Source organism: Pristis pectinata, chromosome 18, assembly GCF_009764475.1.
Source record: "Pristis pectinata isolate sPriPec2 chromosome 18, sPriPec2.1.pri, whole genome shotgun sequence".
NCBI lineage: Eukaryota > Metazoa > Chordata > Chondrichthyes > Rhinopristiformes > Pristidae > Pristis > Pristis pectinata.
In genome coordinates, this window is record NC_067422.1 from 22,929,759 (window position 1) to 22,952,635 (window position 22,877).

The 22,877-nt window shown below is 39.0% G+C and overlaps 1 long non-coding RNA gene across 1 annotated transcript in view; it reads right to left on the reverse strand.

The window, feature by feature from the left end:
* Positions 1-652: 652 nt before the first annotated feature.
* Positions 653-22,877, reverse strand: part of LOC127579964 (uncharacterized) — a 94,982-nt gene continuing 72,757 nt past the window's right edge. Inside the window, exon 4 of the long non-coding RNA XR_007957747.1 lies at positions 653-688. This is a non-coding gene — a long non-coding RNA (uncharacterized LOC127579964). The remainder of the gene's footprint in view (positions 689-22,877) is intronic.

Genomic DNA, 22,877 nt, shown 5'->3' on the forward strand with positions numbered 1-22,877 from the left:
TTGCAACATATGTAATTTCAGCAGGATTGGTGGATAGTAATGTGGAGGTGGAAATCCAAATTTGCTTTCCCAGTACAAATTGTGGTACACCTAATGCAGCTTCAGTTGAGATCAGCTAATTGAGCAGACATCAAATGTGGAACCTGGAAACTATACTGATTCATGTGCTTCAGCTCCTCACTGGATAATCTCATCTGACCATCAAAGGAGCAAAAACTAAATTGTTAGGAGAATTGTTGTGTGAAAATGTGAAGTTATTGCTTTGATCTGATCCTCCAGCTTCAAGAACTTAAATATATTTTCACATTATAGAATGGAATGAACAACTTAAAGCAGTCATATCTTCAGAAGGTAGACCTGAAGGTTGGTTTGAGAGGTCAAAACTGAATATTTGTTGTGTTATTATATTATATAAGAATCAATATTATTATTAAATGTAAATATGTTTGCATCATATTGTCTTACGTATGAAACTGAACAGTGATTCCAGTTTAGGTTATAAAACAGCCCAAAACACACACCAGGATTACGTATTTTAATATAAGGGTAAACTTCGAAATTGAATGTTTGGAAATCTCCCACAAAAATTGGTATAGGGGAAGTATATTCTTACCGGTTTTGTCTTCTCAATCGCTTCCTTGTCCTCTTTAGCCTTTTTTCTTAGATCATACGAAATTTCTTCCATTTCCTGCCCCAGATAATAAGACAAAATTTAACTGGACATGCCCAATGAAAGTTAATACTGTAAACTAGTTGGGGTTTTTGTCTGTTTTGACTTTTTGTCTGTGATACAACATCATATTTAGAAATATCAACTGCAAACCAATCAATTTAGAAATCCATTAAATTGCATTTATCTGATACCATGTATTTATTGTTTGAAGATGTCATGCAGTTCTGTAGATAGGCGTATTAAGAGTTAAGAGTTTCAGGTAAGAAGATGGAGTTAAGTTCTAAAACAGTTATGTTCTAACTGAATGAAATCATACTCAAGGGCCAAATGGCCTCTCTTGTTCTCATGTGGCTTTCTCCACAACATTATGAGGCTCAGTGGAGTTATGTTTATTTAACTATTGCACAAAGAAAAAAAACTCACAACAGACAAAATCATCCAACTCTTCAAAGAGATTAATATGTAAATTAAGAGTTGAGATATCCAGGGGAGTTACACGTCAGTGTTTAATTTTTACATTATCATTGGAATGTCTGCTCACAGTGGTGGAGAGCTCCAGGATTCTTTTTTTCTCTCAGTTCAGAAGCTTGATGTGATAAGTAGAGAAACTTGCTGTGACCTTTAATTCACCTCAAAAATCTAAAACTCCATTAACAGTTTAGATTCTGGAAAGATTTATTTTGATCCTTGAATATATTTGGCAAGACTTTAAGAACTTCTGTCAAATTAAAACCTTCATACATTTTTAACTATTAAAACTCACTTTATCTGCTGTGGTTCAGTAACATTTACCAATATATGAAGGTTACTTCACAGTACACCATTTGAAACAGCAATGTTTTGTTATTAAATATGAGATAATTCAGGACATGGAAAGCAATTCTTACACAGTAATATCAAGCTTGGACATCAATGGATCACATTATCTTAAAATACTAAATGCACACGGAAGGCAGTCGATATCACAGGCCAGTAACCGCAGAAAGGCAACAATACTATTAAGGGAGGGGAGACCTGAGAGAAGTTTATAAGATTATGAAAGGCATAGGTAGAGTAGACAGCTGGTATCTTTTTCCCAGGGTCAAAATGTCTAATACTAGAGGGCTTGCATTTAAGGTGAGAGGGGGACATTCAAAGGAAATGTGCGGGGCAAATTTTTTTTACATAGAAAGTGGTAGAGAGGTTGGGGGGGATGTTTCCTGGAATGCCCCACCAGGGGTGGTAATGGAGGCAAATATAATAGAGGCATTTAAGAGGCTTTTACATAGGCTCAGTAATATGCAGTGAATGGAGGGTTATGGACCTTGCGTAGGCAGAAGGGATTAGTTTAGTTAGGCATTTAATTACTAGTTTAATTAGTTTGGCACAACATCCTGGGCCAAAGGGCCTGTTCCTGTGCTGTACTGTTCTATGTTCTATGTTTTAATGAGTTAATGCATTCTGTGTGCAGGTAGTCACCAGGTTACGACAGGGTTCCGCTCCTGAGAACTATTCATAACCCAAAATGCTTGTAAGTCGGAAATGAACAGTCACAGTTGTGACGGGTGAGTGAGCAGGCACGGGAAAAGTGGCTGTCAGCTGGCATCCGGACCTGAAGGAATTCTCTGACAAAGATGTTCACCAATGGGTTCAGTCTTCCTCAGTCCTCACCCTAACTCACATGAGTTCATTGCCAATCTACCAACACCAGCCCCTCTTTCTCTTTAAAGTTGCTTCAAGGATAATGAAGGAACTTCACACTTGGCGCATTCTTGCGAGAATGAAAACTGAAATTCCCTCCTATGGAAACAAGAATCCCTACTGTCAACGCTTAAAGTGTTCAAAAAAGAGACAATTGGCAGCTTTACTCAGGTAGACAAGTAACAGAAGCAAAATGGTGGAAATGGATAAGGGTGCAGAGCCAGAGGGTTGGGAGTGGGTAGCAATGAGGGGAATAAAGGGATTGGAGAAGAAAACTGAAAGAAAGGAAAGGGACTCCTTTGGTGGAAATGACATACTAAAATATTGTTAACTGAAAAATGAGGAGATGTTGTTCAAATCAATTAAGAGGGTTGCAGAGAGAAAGTGCAATCTTGAAAGGGCATGGGGAAAAGGTACCATTTGAAACTGGATGGATGGCAGTGCCAGTTTGAATATATGAAGATTGGTGATGGCAGGTAGTCAGTGAACTAGATATCAAGCAAAAAGATCATGTGTATGTACTGAGACCTGGATAGATGAAAGAGACCTTTCAGGAATGGGTAGAGTTGGATGGAGTAGAATGTCTTTAGAATGGATAGGGAGTTAGATGGGATTCAAAGTCTCTGGAACTGAGTGGCAGTAGGAAGGGATGCAATGTCTCTGAAATAGGTAGGGTGTTTGAAGGCATAGGGTATTGCTAGAAATGGGTAGCACATTGAGTGGGATGGAATATCTTTGGAAATGAGTAAGCAGTAGGAAGGGGGTGCATGTTGCTGAAATAAATAATGTCTTTGGAAATGAGCAGGCAGTCAGAAGGGGTGCAGGAGGTAGTACTGTGTCTTAGGATTGCACATTGTGTTGAATAGGGTGCAATATATCTGGAAAGGAGACTGAAGTTGAATCTGTTGCAGTGTTTCTGGAAATGGGTAGGAATTTGGTTGGGATACCCTCAATCTGAACTGTGTAGGGTGCTGAATGCAATGTGGTATCTCTGAAATGGGATGCAGTGTGTCTGGTTTTGACTAAATGCAGTACCTCTGGTTGGGAGAGAAATGAATAATTTCTGGAAAGATAGTCCCCCAAAATCTTATTCCGTGGGGTTAATTTTAAGCTATTGCACCAGAACTGTGCTTGCTAATTTAAAGTCACAATTATGTGCAAATTAGATCTTTTGCCTTCCATTCAGCCTTGCTTCCATTTTCCTGGAGATGTATAATACAAATGACTCAAGTGCCCATGTTTCTGGAAGAGGTTGCCTCCACCATGTTCATTGGCATCAGGCTTTGAGTAGTCCAAAAATATCTGCCACATAGAAAGTTCTATTGAATAAATATGGTTCCAGAAAGAGTGTGTATGATTATTACTATATGGTGCTCATTCCCATACGGCTAAAACATATCCCAGGTATACAATATGTCTCTATTTGTGACCCATCAGAAAGTGAGCCTTGGGAAATTGCCTTAAAAAGTGCTGCTTTTAATGAAGGGCTGTAGTTACAAGGAGAGATTGGACAGGCTGGGTTTATTCTCACTGGAACATAGGAGACTGAGGGGTGACCTTATAGAGATTTATAAAATTACAATGGTCACAGATAGGACAGATAGAGTCTTTCCCCCGGGATAAGGGAGTCTTGAACTAGAGGGCACAGGTTTAAGGTGACAGAGGAAACACCTTAAGGAGATCTGAGGGGTTAGTTCAGACAGGTCCTCAGATAGGAGAGCAATAGAGGGATATGGGCCTAATGCAGGCAAATGGAATTAGTGGAGATAGGCATCACAGTTGGCATGGATAAGGTGGGCCGATAGGGCTGTTTCTGTGCTGTACGATTTTATGATTCGATGAAAACAGTCCTTCAGTTTCTCCTGAAAGTAGTTTAATGACATTTATGAATCATTCATTTATTTTTTTGAATAGGCATAATCTACAGTAAAAATACTGAAATTCATCCACTTTTGTTCTGTGCACTTACAATTCTTTTTTTACAGTTCTCTAGCTGTTCACTCTAATTTAGTATTATCTGTGTGTTTGACTAATCCTTCCAGACTGTTTAAATTTGTTAAAGGTAGGTCATGTCACATGCACTTGATTGGATTTTTTGAAGAGGTGAGTGACTAAAGTAGACAGTAGGTCTATAGATGGTACTTATATTTTCAAAAGGCATCCAAAGAAAGCTCCTCATAAAAAAACTGTTGGCTGAAGTTGAGGATTATAAAAATAAAGACGGCAGAGGAAATCAGCTGAGTGGCAAGAAGCAGGATAAGGATTGGAGCAAAAAACTGCAGATGTTGGAAATGCAGAACAAAAACCAGGAGTGCTGGAAGTGATCAATGGGTCACACAGCATCGGTGGGGAGAGAAACTGGGTCAAGGACCCTTCATCATGACTGGAGAAATGAGAAACCAAATGTATTTTTAATTTGCAGCGAGGAGGATGGATGGATTGCAGAGGGAATATCTGCGAAAGGGTGCAAAGCTGGCAAGGGAATAATTACTCTAAAAAGAACAGCAGCTGGGGACAAAAAAGAAAAAGGAAACAAACAGAAACACATAGCCACATCTGTGGGGAGAAACAAAAGGACGTGGTTACCTGAAAATGTTCAATTCAAAATTAAGTCTTGGGGGACCCAGACTGAAGATGGGGTGCTGTTCCTAGAGCTCACATTGCTGAAGCAATGTAAGAGGCTGAAGACAGAGAAGTCAGAGTGGGAGATATGGGTAAATGGAAGGTCAAGGTTGCCCTTGGGAAGTGAATGGAGGTACGTGGCAAAGCAGTCACCCAATATGTGTTTGGTTTCTCCAATGTAGAGGACACCATGTCATGACTACAAAATGCAAGTTGGAAGAAGGCAAAAAAAAAACAGGAAAAGTAATGAAACTTCCTGGTTATGACCAGTAATGTCCTGCAAGGATCCATGCTGGTGCTTAAACTAGTCATCATGTTTGTCACACAGTAGGTGATAGATAGAAACCCACATATCCAATGACACAGAGAGGTGGAATTTTGAGTAATGTATTTGAAAGCATTAAATTATGAAGAGATATTACAATAGTAAGAGAATGTTCATAACAATGGCAAATAGATTGTTAAGTTGGCAGATGTAAACCGATCTCCTTTACACCTCAAAAGAATGAAACAGAATATTCAATATGGAGAAGAGTTAGAGACGGTTACAATCTAAAAAGATTCCCCACTACTAGTACAGAAGCCAGTCTTCATTTAATTCAATTTACCCCATGGGATATGAAGAAACATATGAGAATACAGCAGACTCTTCAACATTCTGGCTGTGGTTTTGAGGACTTGTACTCCAGACTAGCGGCACTTCTAGCCAAGTTTTTCCAGTGTAGTTACAACAATGCCTTTTGCACAACAATATAAAATATTGACCAGAGTGTGTTTCATTCACAAGAACCAAGAAGAAATCCTGTCTGGCTAATCACAGATCAGTCAATCCACTCATCCTCCATCACTTTGTTCATGACTGAACCATCAACCTTGCTGTCAAGCAGCACACTCTGCAATAACGCGCTCACTAATATCCAGTTTGGATTTCACCAGGACAGTTCAGCTCTAAATCTCATCATAGCTTCAGTCCAAACACAGACTAATAAGATAAGATAAGATATCTTTATTAGTCACATGTACATAGAAATGCACCTTTCGCGTAGTGTTCTGGGGGCAGCCCGCAAGTGTCACCACACTTCCAGCGCCAACATAACATGCCAACAACTTCCTAACCTGTATGTCTTTGGAATGTGGGAGGAAACTGGAGCACCCAGAGGAAACCCACGCAGACACGGGGAGAACGTACAAACTCTTTACAGACAGCGGCCGAAATTGAATCCGGGTTGCTGGCACTGTGATAGCGTTACGTTAACCGCTACACTACCATGCCTGCCTTAACAAATAACTGAATTCCAGAATAAGGCCCTTAACATCAAGATAGTATTTGACTGAGAGGAGCATCAAGGATAGACTGGTTAAGTTGAGTCAATGGGCATCAAGGTGAAAACATTGCAATGATGGAGTCATGCATAAACGAAGTTGGTTGTGGTTGTTGGAGGTCAACCATCCCAGTCCTAGAAATTCCTCAGGGCAGTGTCCTAGGCCCAACTATCTTTAGCTGCTTCAAGAATGATCTTCCTTCCATTATAAAGTCAGAAGAGGGGATGTTTGCCACTGATTGCACAATGTTTAATTCCATTTCCAACCTCACAGCAAATGAAGCAAGCCATTCTTACGTGCGAGAAGACATTGACAACATTCAGGTCTAGGCTGATAAGTGACAAGTAACTTTGTGTCACAGAAGTACCAAGCACTGACCATCTCCAGCAAAAGATAGCCCGGCCACCTACTCTTGAGATTCAATGGCATCACCATCGCCGAGTACTCCACAGTCAACATGCACCGGGTGCAGGGGTGGCAATGAGGGATGGGCAATGACTGCTAGCCTTGCCAGTGATATTCACATGCCCCAAAAAATGAATAATGTAAAAACATGTTTCAATATCAAAATGTCATGGACAGATGCAGAAAATAAAACAAATCTTGAAAAGGCAGAATAGAATGCTAGTGATTTTATTTTAGAAGAGTAGAATAGAGAGCAGAAGTTATGGTACAGGTATGCAAAACCTTGATTAGGCCAGACCTAAAGTATTGTCAGCATTGTTGAGGACAACACCTTAGGGTGAATATACACCCACAAAGCGCTGGAGGATTTCAGCAGGTCAGGCAGCATCTATGGAGGGAAATGAACAGCCGACATTTCGAGCTGAGACCCTTCATCAGGACTGGAAAGAAAGAGGGCAGAATCCAGAATAAGAAGGTGGGGGGAGGGGGAGGAGCACAAGCTGGCAGGTGATAGGTGAATCCAGTTGAGGGGGCGGGGGGGAGGGCAGTTGGGTGGGGGAGGAATGATGTGAGAAGCTGGGAGGTAGTGGAAGAAGCAAAGGGCTGAAGAAGATGGAATCTGATAGGAGAGGACAGAGGACCATGGAATAAATGGATGGAGGTGGGGAACCCGAGGGAGGAAGGTGTGGGTGATGGGCAGATTGTGATGGCTGGGGGAGGGAAAAGAGAAGGGGTAAAGGGGCCAGAGGAATAAGGGAAAACAATGGGGGGGGGGGGAGAGAGGGGAGTGGTTACCGGGAGTTAGAAAAAATTATGTTGATGCCGTCAGGCTACAGACTAGCAAAACGGAATATGCGGTGTTATTCCTCTAATCTGCATCTAGCCTCAACTTGGCAGTAGAGGAGGCTGTGGACAGACATGTCAATGTGGGAATGGGAAGTGGAATTAAAGTGGCAGGCAACCGGGAAATCCTGGCCGTTACAGAGGATGGAGTGAAGGTGCTCAGTGAAGTGGCCCCCCCCCAATCTGTGTATGGTCTCACCGATGTAGAGGAGGCTGCACCGGGAGCACCGGATGCAATAAATAACACCAATGGATTCACAGATGAAGCGCTGATTGACTTTTGAAGGTAGTGCAGTGTGAGTTTACCAGAATGATATATTATCTCCGAGAGTTAAATTTAGAGGTGAGGTTATAGAAACTCAGGTTGAACTTCCTGGAATTTAGAAGGCTAACAGGTGATTTGATCTAAGCATTCTGGATAGTAAAGGGGAATGGATTGGACAGAGAGAAACTTCTGCTATTTGGAAGACCAGGATGAGGGGGCTTAGAAACAATTAGAAACTGAACCTTCAGGAGTGAAGTTAAAATATTTTGCGCACACGTCATAGTGGATGTTTGGAATGCACTTCTTGAACAGCAATAGATTTTAGCTCAATTGTTAATTTTAAATCTGAGATATGAAAGATTTTTGTTAAACCTAAGGTTATTAGAATATCTGAAAACAGGTGCAAGCAGAATTAGGTCATAGATCATCCACGATCTCACTGAACAATAGAACAGGTTTGAAGGGCTGAATAATCTATTCCTGGCCTAATGTTCCTATGAATCCTAGTAACTTATACAGATCAGAAGTATTTCGTCAGAAATGTCTAATCACTGAGCTCTCTTTTTGATGTTCTCTTATTTGCTAAACTCCATTCCCATTACCTTGTTTGATCATGCACACCTGGCATTGTCATTGGAAAATGACCCTTTAGGACAAACCATGACTGTAATTGCCTATCCTGGAAATGGTTAACTGTCACAAACAAGACCTCAATGTTGAAATTATTAAAGTGATACATATGGAGGGAGATGTAACATTCTTTCAAGTCTTGCGCCAAAACACAGTGGTAATATTCTTTTGATGTCCTGCCACAGAACATAACAATGCTGTCGCACAATTTTTGATGATTCATTCCATTCCAATATAAAACATCCGAGGAAAATGATTTTGTGGCTTTATACTATATAATTAATTCTCATGAGGCAAAAGATTAAGGAGTATGTTTTTTTATGAAAGAAATGTGTGGTAGGTTGTACTTTTGAAATGTAAATTTCCATTTGGAAACTTGAGATGAGTAGTAATTAAATGTTATCATCATCCATTGCATAGTGTGGCCTCCTAGTTTCAGGATTGTGCTACACCTAATAGTCTTGCTATGATTTTAAAGGATAAGATTTACATCCTTGTTGAAAGCAATGGGGCATGACAAAGCCTGCTGGATTTTGTCAAGTTTAATATTTGTCTACAGGGGTAAAGAAAAGACTATCTTTGATCCTCCCATTATCCTTTAGCTTGGTTGCTGGGTGACCAGTATGCCTCATTTTGTTGTATATTAAAATGCATCCCTTTTAAAAATATCTCCTATGATCTAAGACAAGATTTGATCCCAAGATAAATATACAACTTCCAGTGAAAGTAATAGAAATATAAGGCAGAGTAAAGAATGTCAATCATTAATATTAAGCCAAATAACTAAACATGGCAATAATGAAAAATTGAAAACATCTGAGGGTATCTGGTAATAAATACAAGTATTAAAAATAATTCACCAAATTAAGGTTTGATTAATTATGATTAAATCCTAGCTTACACACAGTGAATGGCAAAACTGAAAAGGAAACCCACATTTTGCAGTTGTTGCTGTGACACTGACAACAACTTTTAAAGTACATTCGTGCACAGTTAAATGAAGAAAGGCAGAAGCTGTCATCAGGGAGTCCCTGTTCCTCTAAAGCCTACATTGTTTTATGGCTTTCTCCAGGTTAATCAAGTGATCTGTTGAGAACTTTAGGGCTCTATGAACTATTCTTGCTGTAAAATACCCTATAAATGTTCCACTTTGTTGTGGATGGTGTGAGTGAGTAATTAATGATGCACAAACTTATAATTACTGCTTCGCAAACTCTCAAGCCCTAAAAAAATACCCTCAGGTGTGTGTGTGTGTGTGTGTGTGTGTGTGTGTGCGTGCGCGCGCACGTGCGTGTACGGGTTGTATTTTTTGGACAAGTATTTCAAAATATAATGGAGTTTGTGTATGATATTACAGAATCAACTGTATTTTTGCATATATTGCAACATTTACTTCATGCTTTGTAATCTGTTTAATATATGACAAAATTATGTTTTACTTCCTGATTTGGAGTAGGTAAGAAAGCTAGTTGCTCAGCTAATGTTAATATTGCTGGGTGCCAGAGACACTATTGAACCAAAGCCTAAATTTGGTTGCATTTTTATAAAAGTGAAATCCAAGCCATGGAGATTGCTATATCTTTGTGGGCAGCTTTCTACAAGGTTAGCCACGAAAACTTCTAATTTCACTGTACTGCAAATTCCATTTCACTGTTGACTGCAAATTCCAGGTTGTAGCCTCAAATGAACAAGAGCTTGATGTAAAATTTGGCCTTCAGAATTGACTGTGGAGTTTACAGAGTTGTTGTAGTGCAGTTAATTAACTTTGTGTATATAAATGTCATAATTATTAGAAAGAATAATTATCAGTTGAACAATAGAAAAATTGCCAAGATAAGAAATTGAACAAACGACCTGTGACCCAGATGCGCACAGCCTGGAAAACTAAATGTATGCACCTGATAGATTAAGGATAGTAGAAAGCTCATTATTGTACTTATATCAATTCTTAAAGTAGTACAAAGCTATTTCATAAAGCACACAAATTCCTTAATGTCAAATTGGCCAAATCTGTGAGGGTTTGTGCAGAGCAGAAAGTAAACTGGTAGAGGATCACACCCCATTCCAGCTGGAAACCCACCATTCCAATCAGTACAAATGGGTTAAATCTACAATGATGGTAAAATGACTGTACCAGTAAGAAAGTTAAGTTCCTTTCACCCTTTGTTGTACACTGTATATTAAGACAAATTTCTAATACTTTTGAACATTTTTCAGAACTAGTACAAATCTAAGCAATCAATCTTTTTTCAGCTAAAGTTTCATACTAAACAAGGAACTCTTATTGCCCAAATCCACAAACCAATTCCTGATTGCAGTTCCAAAGTAGCCACATGTTGTTGAATGATACATGAAATATTCTTCTTTCCCTTGAAGATCCCAAAAATACCTCCCCAGAAAGTTTTGAATAAAATATAACTTTATTCAGACTGCTGTGAAAATTCTTACACAGAATTAAAAGCAAAAGTGATCATAAACCATAAGAAAAATGACCCCATATAAAAATACTGGACAATTCCTAACAATGGAGATGAGATAAATAGAAATCACTGGTACTTCTCTTATCAATTACTTTTCAGTAGTGAATTTGAATGCACAAGTGTGTTGTTAGAATTGGACTGGAAGTCTTAGCATCAAAATCACCTGTATAGTTAAATGTAGATTAGTGTTCTGAATAATTGGCTCAGACTTTCCTGAGAGATTAGAGATCAGAAACATAAGCTGTATATTTGTTATTTGCACTTTGTTTTATCAATAATTTTAATTATCTGAATACAGACTGGAAGCAGAAATTGCTCATGCAAATTGTCAATTGTTTAATATCTGAAACATCATCTTCATGGATTCTCTAGGTTGATCACAGAGAATGAAACAAAAACAGCTTTGTGTTGTGTGAACCTGACTAAAATTCTTCCCAAATCCCACTTGATTATCATTAACTAATAAGTTAGAGTTTTTTTTTTTAAGTATATAAGGAGTAAAAGACAGACACGGGTTGATATAGGACCAATTGATAACGGTGCAGGAGATATTATAATGGACCGATAGAGAGATGGCAGAGGAATTGCATGGGTATTTTGCATCGGTCTTCACTGTGGAGGACATCAGCAATATACCGGATAGTCAGGGCTCTCACGAAATGGAACTGAGTTCAGTTAAGATTACTAGGGAGAAGGTGCTAGGAAAACTAAATGAGCTAAAGACTGATAAGTCTCCCGGACCAGCATGAGGTGCATCCCTGGTTCTGAAGGAGGTGGCTTTAGAGATAGTGGGAGGCATTGGTGATAATTTTCCAGGAATAGATAGATTCCGGCATGGTTTCGGAGGAATAGAGGGTCGCAAATGTAGTTCTGCTGTATAAGAAAGAAGGGAGGCAGCATAAAGGAAATTACAGACCTATTAGTCTGATGTCAGTGGTGGGCAAGTTATTGGAATCTATCCTCAAGGATGGGGTTACAGAATACCTATAGGTGCAAGGCAAGGTAGGTCCTAGCTAACATGGTTTTGTGAAGGGAAGATCCTGCCTGACCAACCTATTGGTTTTTTGAAGAAATCACAGGTAGGGTGGATAAAGGAGAGGCGGTAGATGTTGTGTATTTAGACTTTCAAAAGGCCTTCGATAAGGTGCCTCATAAGAGACTGATTAATAAGATGAGAGGTCATGGAATTACAGGTAGGATAACAGAATGGGTGGAGCATTGGCTGGTTGGCAGGAAGCAAAGGGTGGAAATAAAAGGATCTTGTTCTGGTTGGTTACCGGTTACTAGTGGTGTGCCGCAGGGGTCGGTGTTGGGGCCGCTCCTTTTTACCTTGTACATTAACGATTTGGATGATGGAATAAATGGTTTCGTGGCTAAGTTTGCAGATGACAACCAAGATAGGTGGAGGAGTAGGGAGTATTGAGGAGATAGGAAGGGTTGCAGAGAGACCTAGACAGTTTAGGAGAATGGGCAAGGAAATGGCAGATGAGATTCAATGTTGAGAAATGTGCAGTTGTACACTTTGAAAACAGAAATAAGCAGCAGATTATTATCTAGAAGGAGAGAAAATTCAAAGTACGGAAGTACAAAGGGACTTGGGGGTACTCGTGCAGGATACCTTAAAGGTTAACCACCAGGTCGGATCGGTGGTAAAGAAAGCTAATGCTATGTTGGCATTCATTTCGAGAGGTATAGTGTATAAAAGTAGGAAGTGTTGATTAGGCTCTATGGGGCACTGGTGAGGCCTCATTTGGAATACTGTACGCAGTTTTGGGCCCCACATCTTAGGAAGGATGTGCTGACGTTGGAGAGGGTTCAGAGGACATTTACGAGGATCATTCCAGGAATGGAAGGGCTTACGTATGATGAGCGTTTGTCGGCTCTTGGACTGTACTCACTGGAGTACAGAAGAATGAGAGGGGACCTCATAGCGACATTTAAAATGTTGATAGGAAAGGACAGAGTAGATGTGGCTAGGCTGTTTCCCTTGCTGGTGAGTCCAGGACCAGAGGGCACAATCTTAGAATTAGAGGGTACAGTTTCAAAACAGAGATGAGAAGAAATTTCTTTAGCCAGAGGGTGGTGAATTTGTGGAACTCCTTGCCACGTACAGCAGTAGAGGCCAGATCAGTGGGGGCGTTCAAGGAAGAGGTAGATAGATATCTAATAGTAGGGGTATAAAGGGATATGGGGATAAGGCCGGAAATTGGGATTAGAATAGGTTTTTTTTTTCTCTTTTATCCCCCCCCATTCCCCATTTCTCATTTCTTTTTTCCTTTTTCCTTGGAGCAGACTCGATGGACCGAATGGCCTGCTTCTGCTCCCTTGTCTTGTGATCTTGTGAACTATGACACTACTTGCCTAAATTTTCAAATTTTACATTGAACAAACATGATAACATCTGTACTTTGTGTTCAGTTTCAATATAGCCAATGAATCTAAAGTCGATGCCCTTTGAGGAACTCTGCATGCTTTCTTTTCTTTCTCTGTTTACTTCCCATAAAAGTTCAGTCAATATCCTACCAATTTCATGTTGGTATTTGTTTAGACAGTTTGTGCTTTTCAGTTTCCATGAGTCAGGATATATTCTCCAAAACTGCCCCAGTTCTCTGTTCGTTGTTAATGTAAACATCCTGCCCAAATATCCCAATAGAAACTCCAAAAAAAAGCTCAGACTGACTGGGTTAAATGTTCATCAGTGTCAGGTGGCCTCTGGTCTCATTTACGACCAGTTACCTGCTTTAAGAGCAATGATTTTTTTAGAAAACTCACACATTAACTGGTTAGTTTAATTTTGTCTTTTGCCCACATTTCCATTTTCTCTTCTCAGAACATTCAAACATCATGAAAAAAATACATTTTTATCAAACTTTTCAATCTCATGATTAAAAATAGTCCTGTAGTTGCCTGGCAACCAGTGCTTATAAATGTGCAGGAATATGCAAAAAAAAATTCCATCTCCTTCCAGACACAGCTCACAACCAATAAAAATGTTATAATTACTCTGTGATACATTCATCCAAGGTAAACTAAGTTCCAAAACGGAACAAAATTTTATGCAGCTTGAATCAGATAACCCCTTAGAACCATTAATTCTGTATAGTACAATTTAAAAGAAAGTATCACTGTTTCTCCCAGATATTTGCAGCTTTAAAAAAAAGTTCCACTTTTAGTAAAATGTTGATGGTTTATTTGTATTTTTTGGTTTGTTTGTTATCGGAATTATAATTATGCACAATATGAAGTGTAATGCAAACCAGAGGAAACTGAAATCTATGCTTTGTAAAGCAAATGTTGCTAACAATAAAAGATTTCCCTCTTTTATGTTTTCTTGATTTTAAATGGGATCTGTAAAGTATTTAATAATTTAGGAACTGTCACAAAATAGAACTTAAACCCTGCCCATAATCATGTTGTAATGATCCTTTGTTAACTATCATACTCTTGAATATTTCAGCTCCTTCATCATCAACCATATCTGAGAAGGGATCTAAGTGATGTGCACACAGAACAGTAAATCCCAGTACACGACTGATCTAAGCTGTTGGACTTATGCTTTCCTAAGAGCTCCTTGAGCCTTTGGAAGTGATAACATGTCATAGCAGATTTCACTCCAAGTTTAGAGCATCAACACTATCTTTTACAAAAGATGTACAAATATGTAATAACCATAAGATGTACTGATAGTAGATCTTCTCCCATTCAACGTAACAAGTTGAAAAACAGCAAGTCTGAGATAAAATAAAAGCAGAAAATGCTAGAAATAGTCAGCTGGTCAGGAAGCATCGGTGCAAATAAAAACAGAGATAATGTTTGAGGTCAGGCAGCACAGTGGTGCACTGCTGCCTCACAGCTCTAGTAACCTGGGTTCAATCCTGACCTCTGGTGCTGTCTGGGTGGAGGTTCCACATTCTCACTGTGATCAAGTGGGTTTCTTCCACATTCCAGAGACATGCAGGTTGGTAAGTGAATGGTAGAATCTGGAGGGAATTGTTGGGAATGTGGGGAGAATAAAACAGGATTGGTGTAGGACTAGTGTAAATGGGTGTGATGGGCAGTGCATACATGTTGGGCCAAAGGGCCTGTATTTATGCTGAATGACTCTATGACTCTTCAGAACTGGGATAGAGAGAAAAAAAGAAGTTGGGGAAGAATGGCTAGGACAGAGGAATGATATTGTTCGGTCAGGTTGACATGGTAGTAAATTGTTGACAGAGCTGTCTGGTTGATAGATTAATAAAGACTATTAGAGAGAGAGAAAACAAACAAGAAAGGGAACATGCAAAAACCTATGACATGTAAGTCAAGCAGAAGGAAATGCCCAGAAGATCAGGCAGTGTTAGGTGGAGAGAGTAACTCTGAGGTAATATTACAGATGGATAAATTACAGATGGATAAGCTACAGCAGGACTGGCCAGTTCTGATACAAAGAAAGAAAATGAATCAATGAAAATAAGCAAAATTTATTTATTTATTAGTCACATGTACATCGAAACACAGTGAAATGTGTCTTGTTGCATTACTGAGAATATGATGGGGGCAACCTGCAAGTGTCGGCACTCTTCTGGCACCAACATATCATGCCCACAACTTCCTAACCTGTACATCTTTGGAATGTGGGAGGAAACCGGAGCACCCGGAGGAAACCCAGACAGATGGGGAGAATGTACAAACTCCTTACAGACAGCGGTGCAAATTGAACCCTGGTCACTGGCGCCAACCACTACACTACTGTGCCGCCATTGATTCTGTCAGAGTCATGATGTGCAGTCAGAACAACAAATATTGAATTTAAATATCACCTACAATATAGTGAAACATCCCCAAGTGCTCTTAGGAATGTTAAGAGATGAAGTTGACATCAGGTTAATTTAGTGAACACAGTGGTAATAGGGAAATGGGACCTGGTGTGAATTAGGACACTGACAGGAATGTTTTAGGTGAAATGAATCTCATGAGGTTAGAAAGGGAGGACAACATTGCAGCAGCTAAGAAAGCCTGCATGAAGATTCCAACAACAGAAGGCTGGTGCAAGAGGTGGACAAAGGATACAACATATTTTGCTGTACTAACTTTACCTGGATTTGCAGTAATTCAGCTTTACTCGGATTAGTTATTAACTACTTCTTTCATTACTCCTTGGTGAAGCAGGTTCACATAGGACCTAAAGCCTCAAAGCTCTGCTGAATCACTCAAAATATCTTTTTCTTTGAAATACAAATTTGCTTAAGAAAAATGTAAAATAATTAATGAAGCCATGTAATGAAAATTGGACCCTACAGGTGCTAAAGAAGTTCATTTAAAAATGTTATTTGAAAATTTAACTGGTAAATATTATTTGAAAAGAATCGTATAGACTAGCAGTACTTTCAATGGTTCAGCATGAAACTGCTGACACCTTGAGAGTGGGTTCACGTTACAAGGACATTTTCTGAGCCAACATTTTATTCATCATAGCCGCAGGTACATGTCATATATTTTAACATTTCATATATAATAGATATAACTACCCTGAACAATCTTCCTTTTTTTAAAAAAAGAAATCAGCACATCTAATGTATTTCCAGCAGTGTGGAACACTGACATGTAGGACACCTGATCCAGCATATGCTCTAATTGCCTTAGTGATAAGGAGCTGCTGCGAGTGCATGAATCGGCAGCAGAATCCATGTCAAAGAGCACATGATTAAAATTAATGCATTGTCAGAGACCACAGATAAGAGCTAATCAAATCATAGCATTTAAAATGTACTTATGCTAAATGGCATAATTTAAAACAGTACCGTGTTACCTCCTTAGGCCTCTCACACACAATTTCATTTTTGTTTAAAGGGATATCTCTCCCACCCCCACCACTACCTTGTTGAGGAGCTTTGAAACTAGTGATGTTTTGTTCAGAAATGCAAGACCTTCACTTCCATATGGACAATGGTGCTGCCGCCATCAAATGTTTTCCCCATATGATCAGCTTCGAGACACTTTGCTATTAAAATAATACCTTGGCAGGATTCTATTATTATTGTACTGCAGCATGAAAGCATTTTGTTGTACTTAATGAGACTGATATATTCTGTCACAATACAATTACTCTTACTTTATTTTAGTAGAGGAAAACATTGATGGAACATATCCTTTGCCATAAAGGGGGCAGCACCAGCACAGAACCAAAGTGTTTAACTGGATCTTCAAATAAATGTCATATCGCATCTGTAGGGTACCTTTGCTGTTATCCACTTCTCTGAAGTAAAGGGGCAATGGATTGTAGAATTCCAGATAAGTTTTTACAGATGTTCTTTTTCCATCATTACAGCTAAAGATATAAATAACTACACTTCTACATTGCTGCTCCAAACCTACAACCCATGACTCACAGAAAAGTCAGAAAAAATATTTGACTTGGCTCAACACCTATAATTTTTGTTTTTTTGAATCAGGCACACTTGAGTTAGTTTAGTAAACCTTATTGCAAGGGAAACGCAACTTATAAATTAGCTGTTCCATACAGAAATATTTGCAAGCATTCTTTAAGCTTTACACCTTAACCATTGTACTTAATATCTCAGTCTATATATTGAAGTATCTATTGAATAGAATTACATGAACTTGAGATTTTAGCTGTTGCAGCCTTCAAAGGCCACCATTTGAAAGCTGATGGCTTTGAATTGGTGGCAAATGTCCATCAACATTGTATACACAAACTCAGGCCACACTAACATGGGGCACAGAGAGCAGAAGGAATCTTTTGACACCGCGAGTATTATACTTGGTACCACAGAGGCACTTGCTGACATTAACACAGTGGAGCCTACGTGGAGCTTCATGGCTGCAACTGCTAAAATCTCAAGTCCAATGCAATGCAAGATATTAGTTTTAGCCTCAGTGCTGTAACTGAATTGAATAAATATGTGGTTACATTGAACCAATTTGACTTTTCAATCTAAACATCTCCACTAGGAGTATAATGATTTCATTTTCCTATATATATATTGTATGGTACATCACACAATCAGATTGTGTTCATTAATCTGGTTGGATTCTCCTCTAAATAGCTAACATGTTGAGGGGAAATTTGGGTCCAAGTATAATGTGCTTCTGAAGGCTACTACCCTGTCAGCTTTTGGCCATTAGTTGAGGACAAGATCAGGGTAAGTCACTGATTCATGAAAACATGGGTAAAAATGGCACCACATGGAGGATTAGTGCTGGTTTATCCCAAAGGGATTGAGACAGATTATTAGTAATTTATTCCTTATGGAACTTTCTACATTTATGTGGCATCATTCAGAATTTTGAACAAATAAGTTTAGAAGTTGCGTGCCCTATGTGAAACAAACCTGCACTTTTGATATCATAATTTGGACCTCTAATTTCAACAGGGTTCAATCTCAGTCTTTGCTAGAAGTTAGTGGTTACTTGTGGTATATTGGAAGAGTGGTAAGCCAGTTCCAACCCAGTTCCTTGTTGCTGAGTGAGAATACCAAAGAAGTAGATAGCTACTGAAAGGATCAACACATGAGGAGATGCCCTAGAAGTTTTAGAATACTTCACATGAATAATTAGCAGAAACTTATTCCATCATTGCTGGTTAGCTGACCCTATCAGTGTCTGCTATAACATTCTCCTTAACAATGATGCTTGCAATGGTGTATCCCCTTTAAGTTGCACTGGAGCAAATGTGCTGCCTTAAGACTTGTTTTCCTGCTTGGATCAACATTGCAACAGAGACATCAAACATGTGCTGCGTGATGATTAACATTTCATTCAATGCTTTGCAAAGTGCTTTGCAAAGTGCCAATCACAAGTCACAATCCATTTTATGTACTTAAAAGGATGTAAAGCATACAAATTACACGATACCATAAAATGAATGCACCACAAAAATTAACTTCTATCCAAGAAATAAAAACAGAAAATGATGGAAATACTCAGTAGGTTGACATATAATCAACATGGAACGTTAACTCTTTCAAGTCTCTCCACAGATCCTGAGTATTTACAACACTTTTTATTTCAGGTTTCTAGCATCTGCACTTCTTTGACATTTTTATGCTAGTATCTCCTACCTGGGCATCCATGTAGAACAAAACAGAGAATAACAGAACCAGCCTTGTTGGTTCTTAATTATCATCTGGAATGATCAAGAAAGCAACTCCATACCATATCATCATATCAACAATACAGCCAGCAATACAGCCAGCAGCAGTATTATGATTTCACATAGGTAAATCCAGCCCACAGAACCCTGCCATAGTCCTCCTCATAGATATATGGGTATCTGCCCACAGTGGGAGAGATACCCTGCAGGCTAGCCAAACACCAGCCTGACAGAGTCTCCCCAAGTCTCAGCCTCCAATATCAGGATATGTAACATCCTACCAGCAAATAGATTCACCAGTGATGTCAACACAGTGGTAGATAGTCAGAAAGGAGTGGTTCTGGAAATGGTCAATATTTATTCAAGGGCTCAACACTGAATCATAAAGCCTGGTGAATGGGCTGGAGGCAAGCGACTCAGTTCCTGATCTCCATGGCCTTTCTACCATCTGTGGGGCACAAGTCAATATTGTGATGGTATTCTCTCCACTTGCCCTAGGTGAGTGCAACTCCAAAGGTGCTGAACAAATTCAACACCCTCAAGAACAATGTAGCCCATTTGAGCCACACATTTACCACTGCCCTAAATATCCTTCCCCTCCAAGTCAGATACATTCCTGACATAGAAATATATTGCCGTTCCAGCTGCAGTTACTAGCCCAGGTTACTTTACCAACACCTCCCAAAAAGGGTAACCCTTATAGCCAAGAGGAGAAGGATATCTGATGCATGGAAACACCACTACCTGCAGGTTCCCCACCCAACCATCCTGACATGGAAATATAGGTCAGTCGATGTTGTACGGGTTCCAACCTCCTCAAACTGGAACACTTCTGTTTAAGGCCAGAGTTAAAACATTAATATTTTTGAAAGTCTATCAGCATTCATTAAACAGACGTGATTCACTGTGATTGGCATGTCCTAATGCAGGGTCTCAACCCAAAATGTCAACCATCCCTCTCCCTCCACAGATGTTGCCTGACCCGCTGAGTTCCTCCAGCAGTTTGTTTTTTTGCTCCAGATTCCCATGTCTGCGGTCTCGTGTCTTCAATAAAAAAATAATAAATTGAGTAAATGAGAGGGCAAGATTCATTCCAGAGATCTGAGGATGACTGGTAAGGCCAGCATTTAATGTCTTCATTGTTGCTGCATGGTTAACTTTATCAGAAAGACTGCTGTGGACAAGAAAGCAGCACTTTCTCGGAGGCACTTAGGGATAGGTGTTAAACCCTGACCTCATCAGTGGACCCCACATCCCAGGAATGAATTTTGCTTTCTGATTTACTCAATACATAATTGTTTAATGAATACTGACACACTATCAAGACATTAATGTTTTAACTCTGGTCATATGCAGAAGTCTTCCAGTTGGATGAGGTCGTAACCTATCTCTGGCTTAAGACTGGTAACTTAAGTAAAAAGTAACAATGAACCTGAAACACCTTTTCAACTGAAGCATTTCATTATGAAGAGATAACCAATCAAGCAAAATACAAATCACACTGTATGACTTGATATGATTGAAACACAGATAGTTTCGAAGACAACATACCTCTTTGAAACTCTTCAAATCTCCCCTTGTGTTATGTTATTTGATCACATCATTCAACACACTTCCCAGTCTCAATCAAATTCGACGAGGGCATAAGTATAGTTATTTTTTCAATTTTGTTTTGCATTATGCAAAGACGATCTATTTCTCCTTTCGGTGACCATTGAGCATGAAGGATATTTTGTTCTCAAAAGTACTTCAATGAGTTGCTTTCAGTTCAAGGCACCAACAGCAGCCAATTTGGTTCTGGGACAGGCGTTGCTCCATCCTCAATTAGTGCCAAAGTGCCACCACTGTCAGCTCACAATGTTGATCTGTTTCTCTGACACCAGTTCTGAGAAGCTAATGTAACAGTCAAGTTCCAAGTTAAAGGAGGAATTCATTTTCTGAAGTTTCTCAGATAACATTTGCTTCTTGTCATTTTTCTGCTTTAGGATAGTCTGGTTATTTCTTCTGAGAAAATTTAATGACTTATGTGACTACTTAGGATGAATTGTTATGATTCTTGGATCATGTATTTACAATGAAACATTTCAAAGTATCGTGGTGAACTCATGACATTAAGCATTCATGTCACATACCATTTAGTCTTATTAAAGCTTGATTTTGCTCTCTTTGTACTAATATATTTTAGTCCATATCAATATAAAAATCATTCACAATTGGATACAACATTTACATACATTAAGCGTAGGTCTGTTTGTTTAACATGACAGTATGTGTTCCAGATCGCGAGGTCATATTCACAGACCTTTGGCAGATGTTAACAAGAAAATCAAGAGCTATTTAACTGCCAAAAAGGCAATTTGGACGCAATAATGTCTTGCCAAATGATAGCCCCAACAGAGACAGCCTCATTCTCCAGATCTGAGAGGAATTAAAATTGAGGGAGGTTTGAGAATTGCAGTTAAAAGGACATTAAATTGTTGGCATTAACCTAGCAGCCATTGGAAACAAAGTAAAGGAAAGGCTAAGCTTATTTTAGATACAGCAAAGGATACCATTCTAATTTTGATGCTTAATACCCAAAAGACCAAAACAATTCTACAAAGTTCTGCTTTGGTAATAAGAGTTTTTCCAGAATTAGCAGTTTCTTTAGGAAGTGGTGGGGGAATTTTGGTTGTGTGATTAAATTTGCAGCTACCCTGAATTTTTGTACTGACTGGAAGTGCAGAGCTGTTCTCAAGATGGCCAAGTTTTCTTGGCCACATGAACTCCTATTCAGCCCTGCGAAGTAGAGGTAAGCAAGGATTGAATCAGGAGCAGGATTTTTATAGTGGAAAGTGCAATTTATTTCAGAAAACAAAAGTGCATTTTAAAAAAAAATTACACATAGCAGTGGTTGAAAGACCTGATTCACATCTGTCATTGAGAGAAAGTATAACTTTGGCTACTGTAAAGAAGAACATTTGTTTATTACCAATTAGGACAATTTTATTTAATTTCATAATTCTCTGCCACGGCCAATTTTGTGTTGAATATGGTTGGTGCACTTGTGGTATTTCCAAGAATAGTTAAAATGGATGCTGAATTTAAAAGAAGTCAAAAGGCAGACTGAAGGTTGAATTACTGATAAAAAGAGTGGAACATGGCTCAATCTTTAATGTGCTAAAAGACATGTGTAATAAAGATGTAACTAGGTCATTAATTATTCATTTAATTTATGACAGATTCGGAAGACACACCTACAAATTAATGATCCTTCAAACAAGCTGGATCAGAGTAGTTTTTCCTTTATAATCATAGGTATGTGGAAGAAACACCCATCAAAAGCAGGAAGTGCTATTTTAATCAAGTGCTTTGGATGAATGTTTGCTCTAGAAGTAGCTTGAAGGAGGTTGTGTATGCAGGCATCACTAATCAAACACTCTGATTCAGCATTGGGGATCCTGTGTTGCTGAATTTTTGTGGACTATCAATGCTCAGCATTAGAAGACATAATTTATTATGCCACATGATAGCTTTAACTAGTGGCATTTGAAGACCTGGAAATCTTTCCCAGGACGACTTCTCCTTGAAAAATGCATCTGTTCTTATTCCTTCAGGAGTGTAGGTAAACTGGGAAGTTCATAAACCACAATTAAACGTAGTCATCTAGAAAAAATAATGCTGGTGAATCAAATTGATTTGTGTCCTTACACACATTAAATATTTAAGGATTTGTACTGAAAAATTAAAAACTACTAATCCTGACAAAGGGCCTTCAAGCAGAAATAGAATGTAGGACCACAAGACATAGGAGCAGAATTAGGCCATTTGGCCCATCGAGTCTGCTCTGCCATTTATGGCTGATTTATTTTTCCCTCTCAG